We start from the raw sequence: 21,783 nt of genomic DNA on the forward strand, positions 1-21,783 counted from the left end.
CAGCTGAGACATTTATCCCAATCTGTGTCTCCAGTGACAGCTTCTCAGTGAGGTCTTCAGGGTCCCAGGCAGAAATGTTTGCGGATAAAAAAAAAAAAACACCTATGTGACTCAAACAACCAATTACATCTTATGTATTACCAACCAATAAAGTCAGCATGCTATTATGAACAACACATGAGACAGAACGTAACGCGTTTATTACATTTTTATGCAGTTTAAAGGGGAGGGAGCTGCTTTATATTGCCTGGAGCAGTCATAGACTTAACAGAATCATATTTCAGTCATTAGGACCAAGTGTGTGGCATCACTCATGTATTGTTTAAAAAGTGTATTTTGCCCTTTGTGGCTTTTTTCTTTATATTTTTTTTTCCTGTGCCTTCAGCTCTCTGCATGCCTCCGTTTGGAATGTGTGGGCCTGTGTGGGGCCCACACCTCATCTCAGCGGTGAGGGTGGGAGCGGGGAGGGGGGGGAGAAAACGCCACCCCTGCAGAGACCATTTTGAAATCTGTGAGGATTTTCGTGCCATCTGGACCCGCTGCCAGTCTGCCCCAGATAGTAAGGGTTGGCAACGGTACCCGACGGTGCAATATGGCTCTCTCTTTAATGAACTACTAACTGTCCCCCGTTTTAATTGATGTGACATTTGAGCCATTTATCTCTGACATTTCAATGAAGGATGATTCTCAGCCTTGCCATTTACTTTTTTTGTGCTATTTTCTAAGTCATTTGCATTTTTCTGCTCTAAACCTGCTTTTTTTGGTCTTTCATTAGCTAATTAGAGAGCAACATGCACGATTAATAAAAAATGAACATAGCCTAGTTTGATATAGGCTTGATGAGGGATAATCAGAAAAGCAGTTTTCTTAACATTCATCAAAAATGATGTGAAGGGCTACCTGTGGTAAACGGTGACTTCGATAGAGCCTTGTAACCTTTACCCACATACCGACATGTAGCCTACAGTGTGGGACAACTTATGTTCGCAGCATGGGGAGAATCAAGCTCAATTAATCAGCATATGATTGCGGTAAGCAGCCCCCTCTGCTGGAGCTTCAGAGCCATACTGTTTGAAATCTCATTTTAATGCTGCATTCAGTGGCCAAACAATTATCATATGTGGCAGTCACAGTGGATGATTTTCCATTTGCTTTGTTCCATTACAAGAAAAAATAAAATAAAAAAAAGGCTCAGGCGTGATTTATTTATTTATTTTTTAAAGAGAGCTTTTTTTTTTTTTTTGCTGTCCTCTATTTATTATGCATTAATTTTAATTATAGTTGAAACATCAAAACTGTTTTTGTGCATTTTATGTTTACATTTTTACATTCACATATGCATTAATTTCTGATCATTTATTTTAAAACAAGCTGCGCCGTGCCAATATAAACAGCCTGAGGTGCGTGTGAGTGACACAACAACCTGGTACACTAAAGGCTCCGGAGTCAATTGTTTTCCATAACGACAAATATTCTCAGTCTTTTTAAGATATCCTTTAAAAACAGGGCTGCACTGATGACGACTGTTCCTTTGATTGTAAGCGCTATCATTGCCAAGGTGTGGTGCCCCGTCTGAGTTGGCAGCCGTGCTGGTATATCTTTTGTTTGAGACTCAAAGCGTTCTTTTTCCTGCTCAGTTTCCCTCACTATTTTTGTTTGCGTGAGGTGTTGATAGACTTATGTGTTGCTTAGCTTCCTTTTAGTGTGCAACACCAGATGTTTGTGAGAATAACAACCCTAACCTTTTTGTCAGAATGACAGAAATTGTTTATTAACAGTTTAGTCCATCCGGTAATGTGTGATTGTCACAGCGCAGTCATGTACTGCCTGTCTGCGTCTTGATCTCTTTTCCTGTGTTTGCGGTTGCAAACTCATGTTGGTGAGGGAGGAGTTGAAGTCATTTATGATACAAGATATTCTCCAGGAGAGAAGGAAAGTCGTGTCAAAATGAACATCCACCTCTTATCGCACATTGGTGTGTGTGAGTGTGCGTTTTAATCAGAAAAAAAAATTCAAATGGCACATTGGGGAGGTATGCGTGTTCTCATTGTGAATACCCTGTGTACGGTGCACAATGTGTCCGATCGTGTAAGTCAAATCGTCAAACGGGTATAAAAAGGCAACACTTTATTTAGTTCGTCTCACTTTGACACTTTGTTATTCCAATCCTATTAAAATAATTAGTCTGATCATCATAATAAGCAATGCCGCAACCACAAAAACATGACAAAATGTCTCTCTGCCCACTAGTGCCCACTCATTTAGTGAGCCTGTGGGCCTCTGTCCCTCCTACATCTGATATGATGTTGCTTCTCTGTTTCGCTGTTGACATAGTGCTATGAATGTCTGAGCACTTTGCAAATGAAGAGGCTTGAACTCCTGACAGGCAGTGTCGCCGGCACCGTGACACACTGGCCCGCACATGCTGTGCGGCATAATGATGACATTAGGATCCAGTGATAATATCAGGACGCACTTCAGATAAATGACTGATAAACCAGGGGTTGTGCCTCTCGTATTACACGCTTGACAGAGCAGCTAATCAGTGTCCAAGTGACTGCTATTACATAAATCATGAGCTCGACTTTGATGCATATTCCATCAGCGTTCCCTATTCATCGCGTCATCTGGGGGAGACTCTCTGGATGACTGGCTGCCGGGCCAACACACATTTTAAGAGCACATTATGTTTTCATTAGAATTTGATATGATCCATTCCAGTGTTGATTTGATTTTACGTGCTCGGGTCATTTGATAGGGAACTACTAAGGAGAGGGTGTGTATTGTCACACTGCACAACCACTTACTTGCCACATTTACAGTAAAGATGCTTGTTTGCTACGCATGATTATTTCTCTAATAATTTAATTTTATTGATATATGTGGGGGATTCCCCCCCCCTCCCCTATTTATTTTTTTAAATTGAACAACATCACTCCAAAGTTGCTGGTCAGTTCACAGAATTATCTTCAAGTAAAGACTTCAGCCATAAGAAGCTGAACACGCCTTCGTTGTTTTATTGAGCAATACTATCAAGTGCCTTCAGAGATGAAGTGCTGGGGAATATGTGGGGTGTTGAAGTGAGTCACCATGTATGTTTTATTCTCCAGTATTGGGGTCAGAGGATGTGAAGGTGGGGGGTGTTAATTTAATCCCCATTCTTACCCAGAGCATGGCCACACTCTCTAAGGAGCTTTATCTCTGACAACTGTGTCAAATTAGAGAGGCCACGAGCCCCTCATAAAGAATATGTCTGTCAGACTACATTGTTCCTGGCCTCTGAAATATACGGCTGAGAGAGACAAAAATAGAAGATAACGCCGTCGTCCCACTGTTGGACTTGCACATGATGAAATAATTTTCAAGCCATGTGATCCTGTCAGTGAAACAAACTGCTAATAAAACTGACATCCGCAATTTATTGGGCACCTTTGCTGCTTTGTTATTCATGGGTTCAACATTGTTGTGCTCAAAACGCCTGCCTGTTCAGTGATTATTTCCAGTATTTGTACAATGTCATTATTTTCATCTTTTATGCTAATAGAATGCTTGAACAAAATAATTTAGGGACCTTTATTAGACATTAATTCATTGTAATTCAGTCTGGCTGTGTATAATTGATGGGAGTGTTACATTCCATTAGCCATGGTACATAACTCTGGGTCAGTCCAGTCTGATAAGTGCCCATCATTTATCTCCCTGGTATCATCGCTGTCCCACAGTCAAACATGTAAAACAACTCTTAATGTCCCCCCGAGTCCCCTATGGGTGTTTCTCCCTGTTATCATCATTGCCTGTATTCGAGGGGGGGGACTACCTCTGGAGACAACATTTTCATAGACCTTTGACCTAAACCATATTTTCCATTTGAATGGTCTGACTAGTGAATATTTACAAGCATGTTTAATTATAATAGCGCTCATCTGTGAGTATCAGAGCCATTTTCTGCTCAGTCAGGCTCTGGCGTTGGCCTTTGCCTCTTGCTTGAGGTAATATTGACCCCTCTTAAAAACAAAATGACCTGTGCCTCATCTAGGCCAAGTAGTATGTATATGTATTGCACAGGTCCTGGGGGCATACATGTTTATAACAAGGAAAACTGGCAGTCTCGAATGTAAACATCTTAGCACTGTAATATTATTGTATCAGTAAAGTCCCAGAAGGTGGTAGATTTAATAATGCGGGTGGATTATATAAGAGAGAGAAATAAAGCAGTAATTTGAAATTGTTTGGGGACCTTTTGTGTCAATGGTTATGGAGGCTAAGGGACGATTCCATTCCCTCAGGCCACCGTTAAAAAGGCAATGACTTTTCTTGTACATGCACAGCATTTTGGAATATACATGTGTTTCTAGCACCACAGGCTTTTATCATGTGATTAGTCATACATAATACATTTGATTCCATTATCATGCGTGGCAAAAAGAAATGAATGAAAGTGGTGGAAAGGAAGAACAAGCTGATGGTGAATGTCTGCCATGAAATGCTTGAATATACAGTACATTTAATAAGGAAACAGATCTCAGTTTGCTACTTGGGTGCTTATACAACCACAGGGTTTTTAATCTCTTTCTTGGCGGTGAAAGTCCCAGTAATTGCTATATTTTCCTTTTTGTTTCAAGGACCTTTGATGATCCCTTGGCTTGCATCAGAGGGCAAAGTCATTAGTGAAGAAATGAGCTCAAGTGAAGAGAAGGAGATTGCAGGGCTCGTAGCATGATTGGAAACTTTGCCTCACATTGCATCCTAATTTGAATTCAATTTTCAATGTATATGTGATAGATAATGACAATTAGAAAATATGTACTTAGAGAAGTTGCTGTTTTACCCCAACATTCATAGCATTTATACACAGTGTGTAAACACTGAATAAATTATTCAAAAAGCAGTAATGTATTTGAAGATTTTCACCAATTAAAACTTCCTCTGTGTTAATGTATTTTATATTATTATAAATTACTTTCACATTGTTGCAATTTATTTTCACGTTATGTGCCAGATTCCATAAATTAGTGACCACAAGCCACTCAATATAAATCATTTTTAAATGTTTAAGTACAGTTATATAATAGCAGTATAACATCTGGAATATATTTTGTGGAGGAAAGGACAATGAATTTATCAAATAAATAAATTAAATAATAATAATAATAATAATAATAATCTGCACAGAAAACTGTAACTGTTAATAACTGTATATTAATAAGCATTTATAAATGTTGCTCTACTTGTTTACAACTACATAATAGTGTTATGAAGCAGTTATATGCTGCATATAAATCCTAAAAGGTTGACTTCTGTTTTTCTTCACATTTGATTTGATAAACACCTGAAAATAGTGTCACAGGATGTCTTATTCTGAAATTATGTTAATATCATTTAAAATTCATTTTCACAGTTAATTATAATATATCTTTAACATGGCTTGTGTTCCATGCTAAATAGAAAGAAGCTACGTTTCACAGTAGCTACACTGGCAATATGTTCTGGGTTATAATGCTGCAATCATCATCAAGTTGTTGAGGGAAGGAGGAGCGGTGGAGGGATGTGAAATATGAAATCCTGTCAATCAAACTGCGGTATACAACACACCGTTGCGGTTGGGTGACAGCGGTTCTTTCATGTAAATCACAGACATTAGAAATAAAAGACAGGCCTGTTGACTTGTTTCACGCTGGGAAGCGGTGGCCCAGCATGTGTTGCTCTGTCTGTGCTTCGCTCTCCTGTGGAACTGCTTTCCCATGGGTCCTAGCACTGCTCCCTGGGGTGCACTGCATATAATTACCCACAATCCACCATGAAACAGCTCTCATTTACAGTAATCAACAGTCTGCACTTCAAAGGATCCATGTAGCGTCAGATACCGAGAGCATGTGTGTGTTATTACAAATGGTTATTATTGTCTTTCAGTTACCTTTATACACTAAAGCTGATTATGACTGTTAATCGAGGAGAAGAAGAGATTTCTGTCTGTTATTGTCATTATTTCTCCAATTAGGGAAGCATGAGTGGAAAGATAGTGTACTTCACGTTGTTAACAACGTCAAAAACATCCTTCGTTCTCTGTAAGGTCTGAATAACACCAGCAAACACATCAGATGTTTAATATTACACCGGAAAATTGAGAGGAAATCCTTAAATTCTTGCAACTAAAGACTTTAGAATGCTTGCAAGAAATGTAAGATCATTTGATCATTTGGCAGCCATGATGGTGGTCTGTGTGATAATGGTCATTATCATAAAGCAGAGCCATCATTAGGCTTGATTTCAGATAATGGTCAGTGTAGAACCCATTTTAGGCAAAGAAAAGCCTCTCCCCATTAAAGACATATTAAGTGAATTAACTCACATCACGAGTCGGGAGCAACTGTGTGGCATTGCCTGGAACATAATGTGCTTATAATGTGAAGTGATTTCTCCCAACTGGAGGCAGGTCAGCCACTTTGCATTCATAATAATTAGCTTCAACCCTGCACAGTCCAACCCTTCTTTACAGATTAAGATATATTCTTTTCTTTCTTTGTATCTATATGAATCTCTTATAATCACATATTTAGTTAATTAATAGAACTGATCCTATATATTATATATATTAGAATTTTTGGTGCAGATTTCTCATTTGAAATATATCATAAAATTCAAATGATTAGTCAAAGGTGGAAATTATATATGAGCATAGGACATTGCTGTTTTGTCTCAGTTCTTCAGTTTCGATTTGATACGGTTTTATATCTTTTCACATAGCAATTCTTTCCCCAATAATATTTTACACATAGTATGGATGCATGTGCAGTAAAATGCATGTGATACTGAATTTGTAAAAAAAAAAAAAAAACTGCAGATTTTGTATTAATGAATGTGAATATACGTCAGAATACAACAACGCTCCTTCCGTTTACCTCTTGGCACGCTGGCTGCTGTTCATCCTGAGAGCCCACCTTCAGACAAGCCATCCCGTGCTCTCTAGTGGGACGAGCAGCGTCCTCCACAGAAGCTTCCTCTGACCCGCTGGCACTGCTGGGCCTCATCATTGCCGGTCCATTAGGGCTGCTGGAGCAGGTCTCTGAACGTGCGCGGCTGCACCACATTACTCCTACCTCTCAGCGCTGGCAGGTCCCCTAGGGGCCAGGTCATGTCATGGCATGGGTGCCCTGTGAGTGAGCTTGTACCAGGTCTGCCCTTGACATACCCCCCTTACTCCTCCTTCTCCTCCTCCTCCTCCGTGGAGAAGAGAGAGCAGACCGTCCGGATGGGGCACTGGGGGTGCCAGCTGGTGCCAGCTGCGATGGGAGATATCCAAGGTGGCAGACACCTGTCCTAACGCGCAGCCCCCAGCTCCCACAATGCATCTGGTGCTGCCTTGCAGACCCATCGTGGGGAAATGAGGCGCTAACCTTGAGGAGAAATGCTCCCAGCGTCGCATTAAGAGAGGCCCTAATTGCTGAGTGCTAGCACTGCCAAATGACATTAGGAAGTGCTGTCGTTTACTTTAACATAATGGCTCAGCGTGTTTTTTGGCTAAACTTACGTTGCTTCTCTGAGGTGTTTCACCACAGTGGAACATTTTAGCCCCGTCATGACCAATCTTGAAGATGATGGTGATTCTTGAGGACCATAATTCTAAAGACATTTGAGAGTTGGGCATTCGAATCTTAAATTGAGCTCCCCCCCCCCCCCCCCCACACCGTTCTATCGTATGAACTCCCTGCATCATTTAATAGCTTGTGAAATAGCAAGTGCATTTAGTGTACAAGCCGGTTAAGTGATTGTATTTATTTTATTCCCTTTATTTAATCGGACAACATGCTTGTATGGCTTCGTCATTTCAAAGAAATACGAATACAGTCCACTCAGTGTGATTAAATTAAACAAGCATGCTCATTACATTATGCATACTGCAATAAGAATAGCCCTGACCGATCTGTAGCAGTGCAGCAGGCTCCATAGAGGATGATCACATGTTTCGCCGCTGTACTAGATTTTTGGGGCAACCATTAGCAGAACAAAAATCACCTTTGATTTAATGAAAGGTCCTCATTTGCTTACCGGCTCTCGTCACTTATGGGCGCATGGTTAAATTAAGCCCCCCCCCCCCCCCCCGCCCCACCACCACCACCACCACCACCGTCGCCACTGCTACCCCCACCACCCCAGCCCCACATCTCTGCCTCCATTCGAAGGAGACACCGTCCCCTCTACCGCAGAATAATGCTGTGATGATTTTATGATCTGGTGTTTCAAGTCTGCAGGACTGTCAGAAATCCACTGCAAGGTGCTTCTAATTGCAGATACACCTCAGCACTTGAAAGTAATGAATGTGAGCATGGTGAAACCTCCAAGGATCAAACGCTAGTAATACATCATCAGTTCTGAAAAGGGTAATTCATTTCCCTTCGCCAAGCAAAAATATTAGAGGTTCAGATAGAGGGTTTTATTATTAATTTATTCTTCCCCCAATACATGATTTTGTAATTGAAGAGCTATGCATAAAGCAACCCATATATCTTAGTGAGCTGCTATGCATTGACTAGACATGAGATTTGAATGTGTAAATATTGTCTGTAGCGGGACACAACAAGTATGATTCTTCCGCAAATAAACTTTGGTGATATGTTTGATTGGATTTTGAGCCATGCATTTCCCAAGATCATAACAAATCATACTTTATTATATCTCAGCCTACATATAGTAATATTTACTGTACTTTGAGCAGACTTAACGCTATGATTTTTGTTAGATTTGTTCTGATAATAGTTTTGGCTTTAATCTTTGTCCCAGTGTTTTTAATTATTTAAAGGAACAGCTCACAGAAAAAATACAAATAAAATAAAAAATTAAATAAAATATTTATCACCTGTGGTGCTTTTTATTATTGTGAGTTTCAGCTTGTTACTTTTAAAGACATCTGCATTAGGCATGTTTGTTTGGCATGTGATGCTTAAAAAAAGTGTTTGTTACAGAGACTCTTTTGTTTAATTAAAATGTAAAGAGAATAATGCAGAACGCAAAAACTGATCAGAAATATCTCTGTGCAGGAATCCCAATCTAGATAATCCACTGGCATAGTTGTACGTCATCTTTCACCATGCAGAAGAATGAGTGCATGTACTCATGGACGAGAGGCCAGTTAATTCAACTGACCAGTCATTATCAGTATTTCTGATTATGAGGTGAACTTAAAATCTCAGATGGGACATTTGTAATTTACCCCCGCTCCTATATGTTGAGATGTGTGCATGCATACAACCCATCAGGTTTTTCTAAACTTTGCTTCACCTGGAGCCCTCTGCAGAGTATCACCTCCCCGTCGCCATGAAGTAATCATTCCAGAGGGATCCAGTCAAAACAAGTCCAGCAGTTCACTCGAAGACGACCTCCCACAGCTGGTTGAACCTTGTGGCCACCAAGCTGTTGACCCCTGCAACACGGGGGTAAGACATTCAAAGCCCAGCTGTCCGGGTATGATCTCTTCGTCTAGGCCACGGTCGTGCAACCCTGGGGCCACTTCCCCCCCGCTGTCTGAAAGTGGTCTTCAATCAAACAAAATCAGGATATGCCATGCTGCTTCAATGGTTGTCCAAACTGCTGAATCTCAGTTGAGCAAAGACTGTTTGTGTGTTTGCAGGGTGTAATTTACGGTCTTGTGTGAAATGCAAGCTACCAGCCTTGCACGGGGGGGCGGGGGGGGCGGGGGGGGCAGTGCCGCGGCTGGCATCTGCTCGGACGGCCACAGAGGAGCAAGCATAACAATGTGCCATTCACGGGCCAGATGATGTCCAACTGTGAAGAAGAAAGGTAGGAGAAGGGCAAAACCGACAGGAACCGTTGATGGAACTTCACAAGAGTGTCAAAAATACACGAAAGAAAATCACCAAAAACATCATTATTTTAATGTAGCGACAAATCAGAGCTGTGGCTCATAGTTAAAGCCAGGTCTCCGCGACCTGTCGTCTGTGGTGCACAGTTAGGAGGTGGCTAACCCCTAGGGGAGGAGAGAAAGTGCTGGGGGGTCTGAGGTGTAAAAACCCAGGAATTTCATGGCTGATAAATGAGGCTCTTCCTAACTGCATATGGTATGTGTTTTAAACTGACTCCCCCTCGGCCCTCCTTGTAGCTATCCATCCTTCATGAAGAGTTCAGGGCCCCTCTGCTGTACATGGGGGCCCCTGCTTTGTTGCCAAGACAGGCCCCCTGCATAGGCTGCATATGGGACTATATGACGTGTGGGTTGGCCGGCTTTCATGGATTGTTATGGTGGTGTTATGAGGGTTTCACATTGGGTCATTGTTAATTTACACTGACTTTGCAAGCTATTCGTTTTACAAAGAAAACGGTTTGTCACTCAGGGTATACACCTGCTACCTGAGAATAGCAGAAGTCAAATTACAATATTTCTTAAGAGGAAAACTGCAACGAGGCACAGAATTAAATGACATCTGTCTGGCGGTTTCTTAATGTGATCTTGAACTATGAACAGCCATAAAAAAAACTGCATTCATGGCACCTATAAATAGCGTCTGCATGTCCAAGTATCTCGTCATTCTCTATACAACCGGCGACACGTGAATATGGCACAAAGACCTTTCTCCATAGCAGCACCTGCAAATTAAGCCATTGACAATATTGTCACCTTTTTTTTTTTTTTCGTGCCATGGTCATTTCTGCACGTTGCAGCCGACCACAGGCCACAGTGGTCGCTTACCATCCTGTTCCATCCTCTTTTATCCAGCCAGCCTGGACACACACATGCCCCCCAGTTATTCCACTCTCATATAATAGCAACCCACTCTCTCAGTCTTTCCAATGTATTCTACTCATTGTTTACTGTACATGCGGGTCCGAAGTAATAATAAATAAGGAGCGTGTGTGCTGTGCCAACATGATTGATTACGACAGGGAGGCAAGGTCAGGATGGAGGAACAGGCTAGGGCTGTCCGACTCATTGAGTTAACACTGTATCCGTATTGTATGAATGTCACCAGCGATCCTGTGATTTATTACTACAGCCACTGCTCAATTCTCCTTTTATACCTCCCCCCCTCCCCCCCTTCTTCAGGTACCTGACCGAGATACAGGATATGAAGAGAGGTGTAGACAAAATTCAGTGTGTCAGTGAGCAGGTTACGTCTGTGTTAGAATATTTCAGTTGTCCTCAATTTGAATAATGTGTTTGAATGATCAAAATCTAAATAAAACAATGATAAAAAAATAACTTTTATTCTTCCCGAATTATGTTAATCAATGCTTAGCTTGCATTTATTTTAAAATGTATAATGTATAATAGAATAATTCAAACAGAATATTCCGCCTCCCAAATGCGCAAGCCGAGGCTACCAGCACACAACACATCTGCACAATAACAAGGACATAAAAGAAGCCTTAAAAGGCTGACTGAATTGTTTACTTGTTTGAATAACACAGTAAAAAAAAAAAAAAAGGGAAGAAGTCATTGTCACTTTCAACAATATACACTGAACTGCTCTTTCTTTTCAGGCGATCTAACCTTTCGTCTTGGACTGAATACACAATGCCCCTCTGGACCTCTGGACTGCTCACTCTTTAGTGCATGTCAAGAAGACACCAGTCTGGGCTATTTCCTCTGGGAGGTGGGTAAGCAAGCGCCACGCTCTGTCAGTTAGCGTAAAATGTTTCAGACTGAAGATGGATGGAGACGACGTGTCACTCCGGCTCAAGCGGGCTTTCACTGCTGCCATGGCCATGTCCTGGTCACATCAACCCAAGCGACCGAATCGCTAGGACCTGTCCTTCCTTTTGAGTTAGCATATACACTACATGACAGAGTTTGTGGCCTTCACTCACACAGGACAGCAAAAAAAGAAAAGAAAAAAAGAAAAAGAAAGAAAAGAGTTATTTTGGTATCTATGGCATCAGAATACTTTCAATCATTTGTATTGTTTCGCCAAAGAAATCCTGTAGGACATCAATTAAAAAGATTCATAAGCGAGAGGGGCAATCATTTGATCTGGTTTGCATCATCACCTTTAAAGCAAACCAGCAGAACCAAAAACACTTGAAGGGTCTGCGAGAGGGGACCTCAACATGGAAAGTCTTGGAGTGCTGACCTCTGCGTTTGACCTCACGAAATATGTTTCCACAGGCAATTCCATAACTCTCCAGCTAACATTTAAATGCTTCCTGTTTGACAGGAAGTTCCACATCACTCTGTGGGACCACGGCTAGTGCTTAACTGTGCGAAACGGCAGCGTGCAGAACCCCGAGTTAATTTATATCATGTCTCATCGCCTTTTTGTGGAAGACTGCACCCACACATGTACACAATCAGGCAGAGGAAAACATTGGAGAGTGGAGCTTTTTGGTCATGCATGCCTGTGTGCACACACACAGACACTCACTGTGGACTGGTAATGTACCCCCCGTTTGAGTCAAAGATACTGTATATGTAGTGGTCATACACACAGGCGAAAGTAAAAGTCTCAGAATGACAAGATCTTTTCCTCACACTTTTCCTCTCTCACTCCATACCTCTCTATGTGTTTCTTTCTCCCCAACTCACTATTTCACAGTGTTGTTATTGGAATGTGTGCGTGTGTGTGTGTGTGTGTGTGTGTGTGCTGGTGCGAACTGTGAAACTGATGAATGACCAGCCATGGCAGATTCATAGTCCGGATCCTGGTGCAGCTGGAGAGGAAACTAATGGCAAGCTGGGACTACGGAGGTCTCAGAGCTAATACCTGTCTCTTCCATCAGGAGACCTGGGGGCATTTTTTTACACCCAGCCAAATAAGAGCCAGCCCCCACCACCACCAGCAGCACTCCTTCTTTTAACACCCTCGAAGTCCTCCCTGCCACCCCTTCAACATAAACCCCCTTCGTCATGCACATACATACACATGCATGCATGAGTGTACGCTTGCATGCACGCCCGGGCAGTCAAACTCCAAAGCATGTAGCCACACACAGATGGATGCACACCCCTGCTGAGCCCCCAAACTGTCCAAACTGTGGGGTGCTGGGGGACGAGTTTAGTATTGAATGGGTGGCCTTACAGGTACTGGGCATCAGCTGTCTGAGAGTAAATGTGCGGTAAAAAGACAAGGATGGGCACTTTACTGGACATTGGCTTTTGCTCCCTGCTGATCAGCCGTAGCGCTGCTCTTCCTTTGTGTGGGAGGTTCAGTAGTGCAGCCTGAAGTTGTAGCTGAAGAAGTGTTTGTGGCTGTGCTCATTTCCTTCTGCAGCCTGGTTTCATGCTGGATCCATGTCTTGCTCCACGTATTAATGTTTGCAGTCATATGTCTCCTAATGTTATCCTCATTAGTGTTCTATACTGTGCACATCCTAAGAACAGGCTGCGAAATAGAATCAGAGCGCTTGTGGAAGTCATTAGTCAGTTTTGAGTGTGCATATGTTCAATTGACCCTCAGTATGTAAATTTCTGCAATGCTGGCCTTGCATATGGGCCGAGCGCCTCACTGGAGGCCCGTCCAGCATGGTGCCTCATTACAGAGCGGCTTTCCGGAGTTCTCTCTGTTAATTAGAGAGCTTTTGTCCATCACGTGACTCCGTCGCTCTGACACTCTGAGGTCACAGTAAGGACTTATGGATCTTCTCCCGCACCGTCCTCTAGTATATCTGTCTGCTTGCACGCCTCTTCAAATGTGTTCGCATTCCCATTTTTCATTTTTTGTGTACCGGCAGCGTTTCGATTGAACAACGAAAATTTTGGTCAAGGGTTCAAAATAAGTCAGGAGCTTATGAAATCAGTATTTTGTGACGTTAAGACAGCAAAAAAGAAGCAGCCTAGTTTTGTTTCCTAGTTATATTCTTTCCTTTGTGAAATAGTTTGAAAAAAAAAACATTTTCTACCTTTTCACCTGCTTGTCAGACTTGCAAGGCACTCAGTGAAATTATCTCCAGGGCAATAACAAAGCACTGTCAAGATACCCAGCATCCTGCGGCTTAATTGTTATTAATTTACTGCAATTAAAATGTGTCTCTCTGTCTGTTTTTTTTTTTTTTTCATGCCTTGACAAGCATGGATATTGTTTACACGCAAAGAGAAACTGTTGAAGAACATTTCCAAGCAATGTCACTGTCTATGCATAGCTCTGAGCAATTCCGGCACACATCGCGATAAAGCCCATATTTGAATAGGAGAGGATATCAAACACATTCATTAGGTTACATGCTTCACTTGATTAATTATATCTGAAGAAAATTGCAGGCACTTCGGATCTTAGTCTGGTAGTATCGCCATGTGCCACGGATCCCTAATTTCCAAAAGAAAAGGCAGGGGGGTGGGGGTGGGGGGGGCTGAAGGGGATTTTTTTTCTCTCTCCCAGTCTATCCCGGACAGCCTGCCTCTCTCCCAAAGGAAATGAACGTATTCAAATGTATCTCCATCAATGAGCACAGTAATTATGAATTCAGCACTAATTAGTAGATACACTACTTTCCTTGCATATTTGATTTCCACTGTGAGATGTTAATAAGGGAAGTGCCCGTTTTTGTCCTATCTCATAAAAATTCCAGAGTGTTGAGAGGGAGGGGGGGTTGTGGTGGAAGGGGTAGGTTGAGGGAGGGGTGGAAGGGGGGGCAGATGGCGAGAGGGAAACAGGGGATACATTAAGTATGCATGGAAGTTGAAAAAAAATAAGTTTACAGATAATTGGCGTGGTTACTGAGGGGCTGAAACAACGGCGCTTACCTTAGTTAACATTCTTCTGGCTAAACATGCCTTTTAGAAGACATACATGCTTTGTATCATCCTTCCCTCGTTCACTTGACAAATAAAGGCTTTCCACCAGGAAAAAAAAAGGACAAAATATAATAATAATGTGGTGAATTACTAATGTTACACCCTTTTCAGGGATTACAGATTACCATATGAATAGCAAACAGCCAATGATTTTTTTTTTGTCAAATTGTATATCTTGCTCAAATGTCATGAAAAATAAAACCGGAAACTGTTTTGCTCTCTTACAACGCCAAGGGGTAATTACAATATTTTCCCTGAGAGAGTGAGAGAAATAAGAGGAAACCCTCCCCTTCTTTGATAATGTTGCTGAAACATATTTACAGTGCACCATTGCTTGTGATTTATTAATATTAGCTTTTGTTGCAGTTTTTTTCCCCCTCGTAGTCGGTGATTAGCACCACCAGCTACATCGCATAAATTCATAAGTGAATTAAATGATCAAAGTGGAATAAATCTAATAATGCAAATATTCATTGGAAGTGAAGGACTTCATATTTACAGGGCTGTCAGATTAAGGAGCAGATGGTCACCCTTATGCCAGCGTTACTGTGTGAGCGCTAATGTCAGAGACCATACCTCAACCAATAACATGAACATATTTCTGGACAACACACAATTGCATTGGATACAGTGGATTTATCTAATTAATCCAATCATCTTTTTTGAATAGGGATTTCTGTGCCCACTAGTCTCCTCCTTCTCGACTGAGATTGACGTTTTTGTGCCAGGCTTCCCAGGCTGCCAGCCTAAGAGGCTGGTCCCCATCTCAAGGAGACTGCTATGACCATGTGGTGATTGTGCCAACCTCTGGCTACGGAGATAGGGAGCGCAATGAGAGGGGGGGGGGGGGACAAAAAAATAAAAAATCACACACGCTGAAGCGGATATGTGAACATAGCAAACACACACACACAACAACAATATACACGTACTGAAAAGCGGCGTTGCAAGTGCGACAATAATGTATACAGACAAACGCACACGCAGACGGCGCCGCCACTCTCCAATCTACTTAATCTGTGATCAGATCAACTACAATAAAGACAAGTCTGGCAATAGAGGGCAAGGGCTTTTATAAATGATCTGTATGTTGTGCCACTACACAAACACACGTAAACACACACTCACACACACAGAGAAACAACCACGAGGATAGCCATAGGAACGCACACATACACACAAAAGTGGCCCCCTCACACTCTTATTTGACTTTGTGCGTGCTTCGCTGGGTTTATTATGACAGGCTGAGCGGCGGGGAGGGAATTAAACTGTTAAGCAGACATCAGAGGCAGTCTAATGTTTAATGCAGGAGCCGGGGCATGTGCTGACTGATAATGAATACAAACAGGCCAACGTCTTATTTGTTGTGCTTTTCATTGGGAACGACTTGGGTGCTTGACATCCACAGCTAATGTACTGTACGGGGCTATTGTTCTAACTCCCCCCCCCCCCTCTCTCTCTCATCCTTCCTCCATATCTCTCTCTGTCTTGCCCTCTTTTTTCCATTTCACTTGCCCTCCCTTATTGTGGCGATTCTTCAAAGCTGTGCTGTCGCTGCCGTCACGCAACAAGCCCATCTTGGTCTTGATGTGGCAGCGTAATGTTGTAATTCTCGCGAAGTCACAATCTCTATCATGATAATGTGTTGATGGGGCGTGGTAGTTGTTAAAAGGTCACCCAGTGTGCTGTAATTGGCTCTTTCATACTTCACTACATTTACTATGACAGAAGGCATGACCTTGCTGGCACAGACGGTAAATATGCCATCTTGAGAGTGTAATTATACAAGCCAAGCCTTCTTGGATCTCTTTCTCCCGCCTCCTTTGCCCTCTCTTGCCAGTCGTTTCCTTACAGTCTCACTGTAGATGTCCAAATGTATCTGTAAGTTGGCATGAGAGATGAAGCAAATCTGTGGTACAATACTGTACGTATGCCATGATTGGCAACTGTACAGTATTGTTAGAAAAAGTCTAATTTGATGCGGTATCTATTAAAAATACTCATATTCATCATTGTGTTGAGAGGCTTTGACCACAAGGAAAGATGCACCGGTTAAAAAGAAACAATGTATTACTATGTCTGATAGTTCCATAATATGAGAAAAATACATTTATATAAACGTGTATTTGTTCGTGTACAAACAGTTTAATCACATTAGAATTCCACTGTGACAGCCCAGGGAATAAATAATAAATAACAATACTGCACATTTATTTTTCAAAGACAGCAGCTCCAGCTTTGCTCTTAATTAGTTCAAATGCACAATTAAGTGTGTGTGAGTGAGGAGGGGGGGGGGGGATTTTGATTTATGTTTTTGGGCATTAGGTGTTAAATTGAATCAATATAGTAATTAATGCAGAGATACATGGAGGAACTCCACTTAAAAAGCATAATTGCCATAATCACACACAGCCAGTAAACACACATGTAAGAGAAGAGAAATGTTACAGGTAACAGTCACTATTTTAAAGCTCGTTATTTCAATCTATCTATCCATCTATATGTCTATGATGTATTATTTATCCTGCGATGAACTGGCGGCTTGTCCGGGGTGTACACTGCCTCTCGCCCGTACACTGCTGGGATAGGCTCCAGTACTACCCGCAACCCGGTTACATATACATATGCGGTTGAGAAAAGGAATGAATGAATGTTATTGTTTATTAAAAATACAACAAATACAAATTGAATAATGTAACTTTTTTTGGGGTCAAATTATAAATTGTGTTTCACATTAGACTCAACCCAAAATATATATTTTTAAAAATCCAGCAATCATTCTTTTTTATTATTTAATTTATTTTTAATTTATTTCATTGTCATTATCTGATAATACAATACATATTATACGTATTGCTGCTACATGAATGCAACAGAATGTGTCCGGTCAAAATAGATCTAGCAGATGTTGTAAGTGTTATTCATGAAGGTGCGTGTGCTGCATGTAATGGGGATACAGATCCATAGCACCTCCCTGTGGTGCTGACCATCTTTCTGTGTGTCGTGTGAATGGCTTCCACTCTCAATATCTTATCTTTTGCTTCCTCTACTTAAAGCCATTTTTATCTACCTACTGAGAGTTCTTTTTCCCCCCATTTTAAGATTACTCTGTAAAATTACAGCGTCATAAAACATTAAAAAAGAGTGCTTCTTTTTGAGAACTCATCATCCGGTCTGACAATATGCTTCATTCATTTTAGCCAGGTATTGAAAACCGATGCCATCATTGTAACATTGTTATGGCAACTGCTTGAGTGAAGTCACCAAATCTCATTGTAAGATCTCCTACAATATCATAATAACACTTGGAAGCGGGGGCAGCAGAGTTTGACAATAATATATCTGTGGAAATCTTTCCCCTCTCTCCAGATCCTCAGTGAGAAGCACATCAGAGGAGACATTTGCGCTTTATGAAGTGCATTCATTTGGCCATTTGCCATGTTTCCTCACCAGAGGACTGCTATGATGAATGAGAGAAGAGAAGAAGCAGATTTTCTCTCCCACCTCTCGGCTCTCCCCTGCGATTACTAATACAGAGCCCTGCAACCTCCCACACCCATATGAAAACTGTAGGCTTGCTCTCATATCCTGGGTAATCCTCAATTTCCCAGAGTCATTAAACTGAGTCTAGCATATCTGATGGCTGGAGATACTTGACATATTATAATTATTATTGTACGAATACTTCCTCGTTACCTGGAAAGCAGAGCAGTCGCCTTAAAATCCACGTGGAAGGCTGGTACAATGATCTTTCTGGGTTATCCTATACAAAGCGTCTTAATATTTGTGTAAGATAAATCACAAGAAATTCAACTAGAAGCTGTTGATACCCTGGATGGGGGGGGGGGGGGCATCCAGGAAGAAATTGATGCATTAGCTTCAGAGGCAAACTTTTAGCTCACACATTCAGCTTTACCGTAACAATTTTATTGTTGTCCAATTTTCCAGACGTCACGGTCTGTTTCACGGGCTCGCCCATGCAACTAACTGAAACTTGAACCCATATCCTCTCCTGCTATAACTCCGTAGATGGATACTCCTTAACTAGCCAAGCGACCATGGGGCCTGTGGTATGGAAACATTAAAACTTTCAAATGCACCATTTACCGTGCATATATAAACTCACATATCTGATTATAAATTCTACCCTCAGGTGAAAAGGATGAAAATCTGTGATGTCAAAATGCTGATTGCAGAGAATTAAAGACGTCTTCTACTGTGTTGGACGTGGGGTGGGACGAATACTCGGCTGTGGAGGGCGGTCCAAGGAAATTTATGTGGGAGAAAAATGTATGTTCAGCGGATCAGCTCCAAACCAAACATATTATCTTTTGGTATGCCCTCCTCTTCATAGCCTCAATCAGTTGCTCACAGCGAGCGATTCGCTGACACGTTCACCGTGCAGAGACTTAGGAGAACATGCTCTTTCTCTCTGCCTCTGAGGGGTAAGGATACAGAGCCGATACCCAAGCTAACCTGGCACCTCTTCAAAGATTCAACACAGTTTACTCATGGAAGGCTTTTTTTTTAAGGTAACAAAAAAATGTTAGATTCAGAAACCAAACTGTGTTTTGTGCTCCACTGCATTACCCACATGGTGAACGATACAGACTGGAAGGCTTTTAAGACCCAAGGCGGCATTCTCTCCAAGTTAATGACTAGAAGTGTCCAGGAGCATTCAAAAAGTGAAAGTAGAAGCAAGAGAGGAAGAAAAAAACAAAAAAGTGTTCCCAGAAGGTTAGATTAACAGGTCTCTGCTCTGTCTTCTGAGTTCTGGCGACAATTTTGCCATATAGGTCAGATGAAAGACAACAGAAGGAAAGCAGGATCAAAAAGCCACATGCTTTCCTGCACCCCTGCTTGTTCTAAGACGCATACATAGTGCATTGGATTCATATGAAGGTCTTTGTGCAGGGAGACTCTACCAACATATAGGGGCCTTATTATTCGTTACTTCAATAACAAGCCCACGTCTTCTCCTCTCACCATCAAAGGCGCAGATCTCCAGAAGTGAAAATAGGCATCATCTATGAGTCATTCGTCTTCCTTGAAATTTAAATAACTCCTTTGAACATTGTCCCTGGTAAGTTGTGGCCAAATATGTGATTCTGCATTCGCTGCAATTCATATTATTTATCTGAGACTACTTGGCGGCTGCCAGCAAACGCACTGTAAGAAATTCAGCATACCGTAATTGCTGAACTATTATGCGCACCTGTGAAAAAGCCGCACCCACTGAATTAAAAAATATATATATTTTGTACTAAAATAAGCCGCACATATTCGTAAGCCGCAAGTGCATTGAGACAAATGATATTTAACGGAACACGGCTCGTAACGATATCCGCAGCAGGTCTCCTAGGGGCTGGGTCGGTCGGGCTGGGGTGCGAAGCGGGGCTGGCTCGAGCCGCGGCTGGGGGAGCAGTCGCCCCGTCGCCCTCCCCTCTCCGCCCGTCGGAGGCTGCGCGGCGCGCGCGCGCGCGCCTGGCGGGGTGTCCCCGTCCCCCTTGCCCCCGTGCCCCTCATCCTCCGTCCGCGGGAGCGTGGTGCGGCAGGGGTGGGGACGCCCGGGAGGTCGAGGGGGTGGGTTCCTTCCCCGCTACGCGGCGTCGGACGCGCCGCCGTACCCGGTCCCCGCCGCCTGTCCGCCATCGGACAGGCGGCGGGGACCGGGTACGGCGGTCCGGCGGCGGCGACTCTGGACGAGCGCCGGGCCCTTCTCGCGGATCTCCCCAGCTCCGCGCAAGCGGGGCTTTCCCTCCGGGCGGGCGGGCGTTAATTTTGTAACGAAAATAAATAGGCTTTAACGAAACACGGCTCGTAAAGAAAGTGGGAAAATATACGTAAATTTGCTGCGTCGTTGCATAAACCGCAAGGTTCAAAATATTGGAAAAAAGTAGCGGCTTGTACACCGGGAATTACGGTACTTTTTAAATATTTTTTCTTTTTTTGAAACTACACCACATAACTTTTCATGCCTTTCAATCGACTTCCATTCTCAGTCTGGTAACTACATTCCCTCCCTCGCCCTGAGTGACAATAACAAAGTTGTCCACATCCATTCCACGCAGTTATCCACCCATACCCTATAAAACAGAACTAACGTGGAGGTTTACTCACAGTGAGGGGTTACTCTCAGACCGGACCCGGGCAGCCATTTGAAGTGACAGGGCCGCCCATCATGCACCTCTAACGGGGTCAGGGGGCCTTGTGGGGACTTGATCCAGAGCGAGGCCAAGGGGACCGGGCCTTTAGAGAGGATGGATGGAGCGCCGGTTAGAAGGAAGGACGGTCTGATTACATCATTTTTCAGACCCACCAAAAGGGCCTGTAAGGACCTTTGGGCAGCTGGATTGACAGTTGGCCTCTCTGCTAATACATTTTGTAGTGATTTGTCAAAGTGAGGAAATTGTTCCCGCTGACCTATCTGGCTCCGCTGCGAGAGAATCAGTCTGTGAGGCTTGATGAGAGGAGCGACATATTGCTCGTGATTACAGTGGCTGACGCTGAATATATGAGTCCAAAAGTCAAAACAAGGCATTCATCATCCTGAAAAAGGTTTTGATAAAAAATTGCCTTCAAGTTTGAGGAAATGGCTTTTTTGGGGGGAGGGCACGTCACCTGCATGCGTGTCGCACTGTAGGTGGCGTTTGCTTCTGTCGGAGGGAAATGTTTTGTTTTTGTGCATTTCCTAAAGATCTACAAACACTCCCCGAAGGCACGCTGCACCCCCCGGGGCCCCCCTCAACAAATCATCTTCCTTGTTTCTCCTGCGGGGAATGAGACACTGTCACTCCTGGGTCTTGGGTGTCATATCATGCTGAAAGATGCTAGAGCAATTTCGACAATTCGGTAAGGTAAAGTGAAACAAAAAATAGAAAATGAGTAAGCGATTTTGAAATTAAAGGAAATTGGAGATTCCAAGCAGGAGAAATTCTGTTTCTCTATGTGTGTGTGTGCAAATATAAATATATAGAAATGTATTTTTTTTTTTTTGGAGTGTCCTTCTTCTCATTTAATACATAAAATGGCACACCACACCC

This window comes from Brachionichthys hirsutus, unplaced genomic scaffold (assembly GCF_040956055.1).
Source record: "Brachionichthys hirsutus isolate HB-005 unplaced genomic scaffold, CSIRO-AGI_Bhir_v1 contig_798, whole genome shotgun sequence".
In the NCBI taxonomy this organism is placed as follows: Eukaryota; Metazoa; Chordata; class Actinopteri; order Lophiiformes; family Brachionichthyidae; genus Brachionichthys; species Brachionichthys hirsutus.